Source organism: Euphorbia lathyris, chromosome 4 (assembly GCF_963576675.1).
Source record: "Euphorbia lathyris chromosome 4, ddEupLath1.1, whole genome shotgun sequence".
Taxonomy (NCBI): domain Eukaryota; kingdom Viridiplantae; phylum Streptophyta; class Magnoliopsida; order Malpighiales; family Euphorbiaceae; genus Euphorbia; species Euphorbia lathyris.
The window spans coordinates 15319843-15330499 of record NC_088913.1 but is presented as its reverse complement, the minus strand read 5'-3'; positions in this window follow the sequence as shown (position 1 = coordinate 15330499).

The following is a 10657-nucleotide window of genomic DNA, read 5'->3' as shown; positions in this document are numbered from 1 at the left end:
TGGGTCCCACAAAAATTAAAAGTAAGAAAGTAATATAATGATATGTTATTTGTGTGGGTTATTTGTGAATATTTGGCATTGGAGGTAATAACCTCCATTAAGGATGCTCTTAGTTCTCTAATTTAAATATATACAAAAGGTAGAGAAAGGGAATTTTGTCCATTGTGAGTTTTTGAGAGTTTCAACTAGGAAATGTATGCTACTTTTTACTATTGAAAAAACTGTTTTTCTAAAAAGAATGAATTTTTTATTTTTTATATAAAAAATTGCTTTTCAGATGTAAAATATAAATTAAGATGTTATTAACTAAACATATAAAATTCTCAATTTTAAAGTGAAAAGACAAAAATGAGCATGAAAATGAGCAACCAAACACTACTTATACATTACTGTGGTGAGATGATACGAGAGTACTTTTATTGCATGGATCTACCTTTTTACTTATATTATTATGGATAGAGACGAATATAATTGTGTATCAGGGGTTTTTACTTGTAAAATGCTTCCTTATACTTAATGTTTGAATGTTTGTAACTCAATAAGACTTGGTTATTTGATGTTCTTAGAATATTTGGATGTGGAAACGGTAGTTGAATTTACAGACTTGGTTATTTGATGTTCCTTATACCTACATGTATTAAAGAGGAACTAACGTTTAAAATGCTTTTAATATCCTCACGGCGGGTCTACAAAGAAACATTAACTAATTGTCTGAAAGATTCTCATAGTAACTCAAGATATTTTTCATAGCCCAGCAGTTTTCTACATTAGCAAGAAAGAAAGAAGTTGTCATAAGCAAATAGCAAGTGAGAAACCCTAAAAGCATATCTACTAGTTTTACACCTCTGCAACGCATCTGGGGACTCATCTTGCTTCATAAGAGTGAATAAACCCTCAACACACATAATAAATAGATAAGGAGTTGCCTTGCATAAGCCCGAACTCGGAGTGATAGGTCTCACCTCCTCGCCATTCAAAAGAACATGGTACCGGACATAAGACACACAACTAAAAGGTTAAACTGATAGTTAAATGTCCAATCTATATTAGTACAATTAAATCAATAAATGAGGTTGCCAGAAATTGAACTCTGGAGAACTTGGTAAAAAAAGTGACGCTAATACCATATTAAAGAACCTTAACCAAAAATTAACTATTAAATACAAACTAATAATAACTATTATTATTATAAAATTGAAAAGAAAAATAAAGGGTTAAGGTGCAAAAATACCCATAACGTTTTGGGTTAGGAGCAATTTTACCCCTAACGTCTAAAATGGTGCACTTTTACTCCTAATGTTTGTACCCAAGAGTAATATTACCTCTAACGTTGATAATTTGGGTCAATTTCAGACATTATTATAAAACACGGATACTTTTGTTTTGCACCAATTGCATATCAATTCATTCTAAAAAAAAAAGATTTCATATTTTTTATAATTTAATAATAGAATTGGAGATTAATATTTATAAATTCGGTAGATCTTTTGAATTTTTTTTTTGTCTAATTCGCAAAAGACGGTATTTTTTTATGGATTAAGGTGCAAAAATACTTCTGACGTTTTAGGTTAGGAGCAATTTTACCCCTAACGTCTAAAATGATGCAATTTTACCCCTAATGTTTGTAGCCAAGAGCAATTTTACCTCTAACATTGATAAATTGGATCAATTCCAGACACTATTATAAAATACGGTCATTTTTTTTCTTTATTTTGCACCAATTGCATATCAATTTGTTCTAAAAAAATGATATAATGTTTTTTGTAATTTAATAATAAAATTGGAGATTAATATTTATAATTCGGTGAATTTTTTGAATTTTTTTTGTCTAATTCGTACAAAAGACAATATATTTTTAATATTTTTTCTTATTTTTTTCACATCCCAACATATGTTTGTGATTTGTTACTGATAAAATAACGCATATGTTGTAGATGACAAGATTCATGATCGAGAAGACAGTTTGATGAATATTTCTTAAATTGACCCAATTTATCAACGTTAGGGGTAAAACTGCTCTTGGCTTCCAACACTAGGGATAAAATTGTACCATTTTAGATGTTATGGGTAAAATTGTTTCTGACCCAAAACGTTAGGGGTATTTTTGCACATTAACCCATTTTTTTTATTTTTTTCACATCCCAACATATGTTTGTGATTTGTTATTGTTCATAACCGAGAAGACAGTTTGATAAATTATTTTTCAAATCGACCCAATTTATCAACTTTAGGGGTAAAATTGCTCTTGGATTCTAATGTTACGAGTACAATTATACCATTTTAGACATTATAAATAAAATTGTTCCTGATCCAAAACGTTAGGGGTATTCCTTAACACCAAAATAAATAAATAAAGGGTGTTGTTAAACCCAGCCCCAATTTCCCACCCCTAGCCCCGTGAAAGGACGAAATTACCCTTTCATGGGTTTTGGGGTGGAAAAAGCTATTTTTTTTTTCTCTCTCGATACACGGGCGTATGGACATCACGCCTCACCTCATGGTGGGGCGTGTGAACATCACGCCTCACCGTGTGGTAGGGCGTGATAGCCCCACGCCACACCGTGTGGTAGGACGTGGGACTATCACGTCCGTCCACACGGTGAGGCGTGGGGCTATCACGCCCGACCACACGGTGAGGCGTGATGTTCACACGCCCGTGTATCGAGAGAGCAAAAAAAATAGCTTCTGTATGCCGTAAATAGTCCGTTAAGCCCGTAACTACATAAATGTACTTAACAAATAAAATTTAAAAACATAAAAATTAAAATAAACATTAATAAACATAAACATTTATAAACGTAAAAGAGTAAATTTAATATCTACAACAAAAAGTGTTTAAATGTATGAATGTCTACAACAAAAAATCAGCTCGCCCGACGCCACGCATCCATAAACTCATCCATCTCCCTCTTAATGCGTGGAACATCCTCGTCAGATCGGTGGGTAGCCGCTAGTTGGGTGACACGCCACAACCAGCTAACCCACTGCAAAAAAAATAAAAAAAAATAACAAATAAATATTAAAAATTAAACACATATAAACTAATACTAAATAATAATATTAAATAATAATAAACTTACAAATTCGCTGTTGGCGCGAGCATGCTGTACCGGTCCAGCCTGTGGTGCATGAAGGAGATGGGGATGCGAATATCGCCTATACCAATCCATATAAGCAGGATCACAGGCAGTGGGATCGTATCCAACTGGTCGGCATCTACTCCGATCAATGCCCCGAGCCGATGAAAATCTCCGCCAGGTGTCCTCAACTGTGACTAAGGAATGCGTGAGCCTGTACGATAACGACTTCCATGGTCGTACTGCTTTATCAGGTCTAATACACTCAGCTGGGATAGGTTGAGTATATCCGACCTGTCGCAGCGCTCGATCGGGCATATACGGCTCGACGATGTCTCTACACCGTATCCAACCGGCGTAGGACACTCGAATCCGATCATCATCGGCGACAGGACCATAAGGCAACCACGTAACCTAAAAAAAAGTAATACTCAATAAAAAATAATAATATACTATAAATAATACTCAAATTAATTCTAAAATTTATTAAAATACCTCTGCCGCCGTCATACGATCCAGCTGCCCGCATATGGTATCTAGTCGGGTGGTCGTCTTGCCTGGTACCCCGACCTCCCATCTCAATGCACGGGCATGGTCAGCTGGGATCAAGTGAGCTCCTCTATGCAGCCGGAAAACCGGAAAATACTCATATATCCATGCCTGCAGTAGGGTCAAACATCCGCATATACCTGAACAGTCTCCTCTGCTCGCTATCCCCAGCTGCCGGTACAACATGGCTAGTGTAGCAGACCCCCATGATAGTCTAGCTGCCCCGCTGACACCGCTGTAAACCTCAGCAAGATGGGCCGACCTAATCCTATCTCCACTTTTGTCAACAAACAGAGTGGATCCAAGCATCAACCACATCCACGATGTGGCCCGAGTAGCGTCATCCCTACTCTCAGCGAGAAGCCCTTGTATAGCCCCAACAAATACACCTCCACCACCCCATAAATGTCGGGTCGGCAACAGAAGCTCAGCCTGACTCACCCCAAACATCATCATGCACATGGCATGAAGCGAGTCAGTAGGGGGAGACTCGGACACCATCGGACCGTCGATCGGGATCCGAAGAATCTGCCACACATCATGCAGCTAGATAGTCATCTCCCCGAACGGCATGTGGAAGGAGTTCGTATCAGGCTGCCACCGCTCCACGAACGCAGTCAACAGCGAAGTGTCGAGGTTCCTGAACATGGCATGTGGAAGGTGAGACAAACCAGTCCTCTCGATCATCTCCCTCAGCTGTAAAATGACACATATACAATTTATACAATTACTGAATGTTTTTTATGTTTATAGTTAAAAATACAAATTACAATAAATATTGACACACTATATTATTCTTACCTCGGCTGACGCACTAGAAAACCACTGACACAAATCTCGGCATGTTGCTGATCTGTTGTAGCATGTCAGAAACGACCGAATCTCTCCTCCCAACATCCGTGAGGCAACATGTCCTAGAAAACTAGGAATCACGGAACCATCAACGGGACCACCATCAACCGGTGCAGTAACTACCCAGCTCTCGTCCTCACTAGCTTTGGGACGTTTGCTTGTCCCTGAAAATTATAAAATTATACTAAATTATACTAAAAAATACTAAAAAATTATACTAAATTATACTAAAATTATACTTAAAAAATACTAGATTATACTAAATTATACTAGATTATACTAAAATTATACTAAATTATACTAAAATTATACTAAAAAATAATAAAAAATTATACTAAATTATACTAAAATTATACTAAAAAATACTAGATTATACTAAATTATACTAGATTATACTAAAATTATACTAAATTATACTAAAATTATACTAAATTATACTAGATTATACTAAAATATACTAAATTATACTAAAAAATACTAAAAAATTATACTAAAATTATACTAAATTATACTAAAAAATACTAAAAAAATTATACTAGATTATACTAAATTATACTAGATTATACTAAAAATACTAAATTATACTAAAATTATACTAAAAAATATTTAAAAATACTAAAATACCTGTACTCGCAAAACGACCTCCTACGCGCTGGGTCGGCTGTCTCCCCAGGGTCGGCTGCTCATCGCTCTCCTCAACCTCGCGATCATGTGCAACAGCGGACTGTCGCATTGCCCGGGCTGCCACATCCAGGTAGTCCTGAAAAGAATCGCTATCGGGCTCTCTGTCATCAAAATCAGTCGCCCCCACTGATCCACGAATATCGGCCTGATCCGCAATCGGCCCCCTCCTCACCTGCTCCGTCGCAGCCCCTCTCCGCCTACGACCAGATATATCTATACCATGCAATCTCGTATGCCGTGGTGTATCATCCTCGTCGTCCATATCTAGATGACGAGCAGATGACGGGATGGATTTTCCACCCCTAGTAGGCCGCTCCGTCTACAAAAAAAATTACACTAAATTAATAAAATTGTAAGTAATGTAAATTATACTAAATTTATAAAATTATGCTAAAATACTACTAAATTAATAAAATTATAATAAATTATACTAAAGTTATACTCAATTTATACTAAATTATACTAAAATTACACTAAATTATACTCAATTTATACTAAATTATACTAAAATTACACTAAATTACTAAAATGTTTACTAAAATTAAACTAAAATTACACTAAATTACTAAAATTTTAAAAAATATTAATTTTTATACTAAAATTTATACTAAAATTAAACTAAAATTACACTAAATTACTAAAATTTAAAAAATATTAATTTTTATTTAAAAAAACGTGGGCGTAAGGGAATCACGCCCGAACCATTGGTCGGGCGTATGAGTATCACGCCCGACCAGTGGTGTGGGCGTATGCGCATCACGCCCGATCAGTGGTTAGGGTGTATGCGTATCACGCCCTACCAGTGGTTCGGGCATGTGGCTATCACGCCCGCACCACTGGTCGGGCGTGATACTCATACGCCCGAACCGCAGATCGGGCGTGATGTTCATACGCCCGACTGCGATTCCGGCCGAATTTTTAAAAACCACAACAGATTCAATTCGATGCAAAAATCAACGAAATAAAGCGGTAAATCTTACCATTTTAGCTTTTCCTTTACGGTTTCTATCACCATCCATGATTCGGTTCACTAATTTGTCCGGATTTGAGCAAAAATCGTTTCGACTTCTTGAGAGGTTTTGAGTTTTTTGAAATTTAGTGCAAAGGGTATTTCGGTCTATTTACGGGGCTAGAAGTATAAATTTAGGGCTGGATTTAATAAATCACTAAATAAATCATGAAAGGGGAGTGGTTGTTCAAAAAATGTTGTGGTATCCCACTTGATCCACCGTCAAATTTATTGGTGGAGTTTGATGTCAATGTCTTTTTTAATGCAGGTGACTAAAATGTAAGGTCGATAATCTCAACAAATAAAAGCAACGATGTATTTTGGGACCACTTAAGTTTAGAATTTTGTACAATTTTTTTTTGTATAAATTTGCATAAATTTAGGGGGTCTCCAGCATTTTTGAAGGTCCTAACTAATTCCATATTTTTTCCACATCTAAATTTAATATTATTATTTTAAAAAGAATAGATGGGGATGTTACTAATAGGATTAAATTTGGTTGGGCGAAGTGGAAGAGTGCTACGGGTTTTATTTATGACCCCGGCATACCTAATAGATTGAAAGGAAAATTCTACTGCACGACAATCAGACCAGCATTATTATATGGTATGGAGTGTTGGACAGTGAAACACTGTCACATTCATAAGATGTCGGTGGTGGAGATGCGTATGTTGAGATGGATGTATGGTCATACGAGAAAGGATAGGGTAAGTAATGAAATAATTAGGACAAAAGTAGGGGTTACATCTATTGAGAATAAAATGAAAGAAAACCGACTAAGGTGGTTTGGCCATGTAAGACGAATAGCGCTTGATGCGCCGGTTAGGAGGACTGAAAATTGGCAAAGGGATGTAGTGGTGAAGGGTAGGGGTAGACCTAAGCAAACTTGGAGAAAGGTGATCGAGAGTGATATGAGTTTATTAGAAATTGAAGAGAATATGGTAGTAGATAAGACAGAGTGGAGGGAGAGAATTTGTGTCGCTGACACGACGTGATTGCACGGTTGCATATGATGGTTCATGTTAGCCGATCCCGAATCATTTCGGGACTAAAGCTTTGTTATTGTTGTATTTTAAAAAGAATAGATACGAAACAGTAAAATAAGTGTATTATTAAATTATAGGTATAACAATAAAAAAAATAATAATAACATAAAGTTAAAAGATTTCTTGCATGTCAATAAAGGATTAAATCTAGCGATACAAACGAGTCTGCCTAATTTACAAACTGTTCGAGTTTGGTTCGATCAAAATTCAGATTGATTGGACTCGGCTTGAGCATTAATGAGTCAGAGTCTAAACTTCTTTAGGTTCGATTCGAAAATTCGTGAGTAGGCTTTATAATTTTTTATTAATATTATATATAATATATATTATTGATTTTTATTTTTTAATTTTAATACATTTTAATTTTGTAATTTTTTATTAGTTTTTTTTAATTAGTAACTTTGAACCACATCTGCACGTAAATGTTTGGTCCAAACTCAATTTGGCCTTTAGCTCTAACCCATATTTGGTCCTTTTGGTATTCAAAATTTTATCATTTGCTCCTTGTGGTATCTTTTAATAACATTTGACACTTGAAGTATTCCAATAAGTGAAATTTAATTTATTTTTGATGTAAAACTAACAGGTTTGTTAATTGTTTTTGCCACATGATACAATTTTTGACACGTGACACATGCACATATCAATTGATTTAATTTTTTTTCATATAAATTTAATATGTAGATAAATAAAAGATCAATTTGGTACATGTATATGTCACATGTCAAAAATTGTCATGTGGTAAAAGAATTTAACAAATCAATTTATCTTTTTATATTCAAAATCGGTTAAATGTCACCTATTAAAATACTTTAAGAGAAAAATATTATCAAATAATATTACTAAAACAAATGATAAAAATTTAAATACCACAAAATCAAACAAAGGTTTAATCTTGGAAAAAATTATTAACCTTTGCGACTCTCACATTCTATTTTTTAAGTTTGAAGTTTTAGATAAAGAGCAAAACTTAGCAAATTATAGATATGAAATTAATCGATGTTTTTTATTCATAATCCATATATTTAAATTTCTTGGTAGGTATTAATTAAGATTGGGTTCCGGATGATTTTTAAAAGCCCATTAGTTTATACTTTTGGACCGATCCATTTAGGGTCCTAAAGGCTTTTGACAGAAACAGTAGGGATAACGGCTTTGGACCTCAAACACGCGCCAAAATCATTTGGTGTGGGAATTTAGATTCCGGACCAATATGGTGGTGACATGTGTATCCAAGCTCAAGTTCAAATATCTATAAATAGGAGTCAAGTTCAAGAAGGGAGGTGCCCAATTCTTAACACTACAATACTACTTCATTCTCTCTAAGCATTGTATTATCATACTGACTTATGCATCGGAGAGGGTTTGCCGGTCACCAGCCCCCTGTCTAATTGTTTTTTGTTTTATAGGTTTTTGGAAGCTACATTCAAGTACTTTGAGGATATTCCGATATCAATTGGTATATGGAGTCTATAATAATAGTTCCCCAAAAACCTTAAACTTATTTTAATACCTTATCTTGTGTAATTAATTAATCAGTGGTTAGAAATTTGGGCACACCTAAGGGGTCGACCTAGGGGAACTCTCCCTAAAGCCGGCCCAATAATAAAGTTTTTGTTTTCCAATCGACGTAGCAAATTGACCGAACAAATTTGTCTTTTGAGTTTACTTTTGTATATCAAACTTCTCTAATCAATATCCGACTCCACCTCAACAACATAAATTGGTTTTCTATTTATAAAGTTTAAAACATCCACCGACAACAGTGACTATTCACTTTCGCAGATGATTTGTATCTCTATAGGTAGGATTACTGGCTACAGAAATTCTCTCCATTCTCAAAGACGAGAATCAAGACCTTTGATTAAGGGAGGAGGAACCCGTGGTTCATTCTCTTTTTCATCGGTAAAGCTAAAACATCAACTTCACAATGTCCAAAGTGGAAGGTTATGGAAGAGCAATTAATGATGATATTATTGTTATTGCTCGTGATAATACTAAAAATATAAATGAGGAAGAGAATAATTATGAGATTAGTGATTTGAAATTCTCAATAAATTTGTTTGGTTGGATTTGAAATTTAATTTAAATTCAAGCTTAGCCTTTTGTTTTGTTTTTTTTTTCACTTAATTTCAATATAAATCATATCTAATGTTATCAAAACCGGATCGGACATCAAACCGGATTGGTGATTGGATCATGGGTCACTTGGTCGGACCGGATGACTCGGATTGGTCGAACCGGATGATGTAATAAATAAATAAATAATATTTATATATATTAAATATATATAATTAATTTAAAATTATTTTTATAAATTATATATATCCAAAACAAATTATAAATAATTTTTTTATTTTTTTTTGTCAATTTGAGACTTAAATATATAACGGATAAATAGAATTTAGAGTAACTTGAAATATGTAAACATATTCTATGACATGCGATCTTTTTAACGGTATATTATAAACTCAAAACGGACAAGTGATAAATGAGAAATTGGCGCTTAAAGTGAACCACTTGAAATGGTTTAGAAGAAGATAAAAATAAACTAAGCATTCTTATCCCACATAGGAAAGAAATGAGAATATTAACTAGTTTATAAGTAAAACAAGCCTTTATTTAATTATCAAGGGAAAGACTCTCTCACGCGCAAGGGGGTGCAATCGATCCACCATCGGGTTAGGAGCGCACCCACACGGCGTGGGTGACACGAATGCCACACCGAAATGAGTTATCTTGGCCCGACCTCCTTTTGCTCATATAGAGAGTTTATCTCTTTTTATTTTTTTCTTAAACTTTTTTTTTAAAATAACAACTCGGTGTGAACCGGGTTCCCAGTTTAACCACCGGTTCACCGCCGGTTCACACCGGTTTTCTTTTTATTTGGTCAAGATTGTCAAGTAATAACTCCAGTCCTTTAAACTTTGCTCTCAAATTCAACAGATTCCTCTAACAAAAACTAGCGAGAGAGAATATTTAGTAAAGACAATAAACTAAATAGGAGACTCTTTGCTACTTCTTCTTTAATTTCAGAGCTTAAGCATAAATAAAAATTAGGGATAAAACAAAAACCTGAAGAGACCTAGAGTTTTTTGTTCTTCCGTTTTTGTTCTTCCTCGAGTGGAGATCTGGATTTTCTTCCAGGCCATGAGTAGTTGCCAGACTTAAGAGAACGACATGAGAGAAGAGGGATTAGGTATGAAACTGAAAGATGTTGAATAGGAGGGTAGAATTTATGGGTCGATCTCTGGAAGCCATTAGGTATGGGTCGATCTCTGGAAGCCATTAGGAATTAGGAGAGAGAAACATTTTAGGGTTTTTGTCGAATAGAAGAGAGTTTGGGTTTTTCTTATTTTTGTGTTTTCTATTTATATTTTCTATTTCTTTTTTATTTTCTTTTTTTTCCTCAAAACTTTGCAACATGGTACATAGTTGGT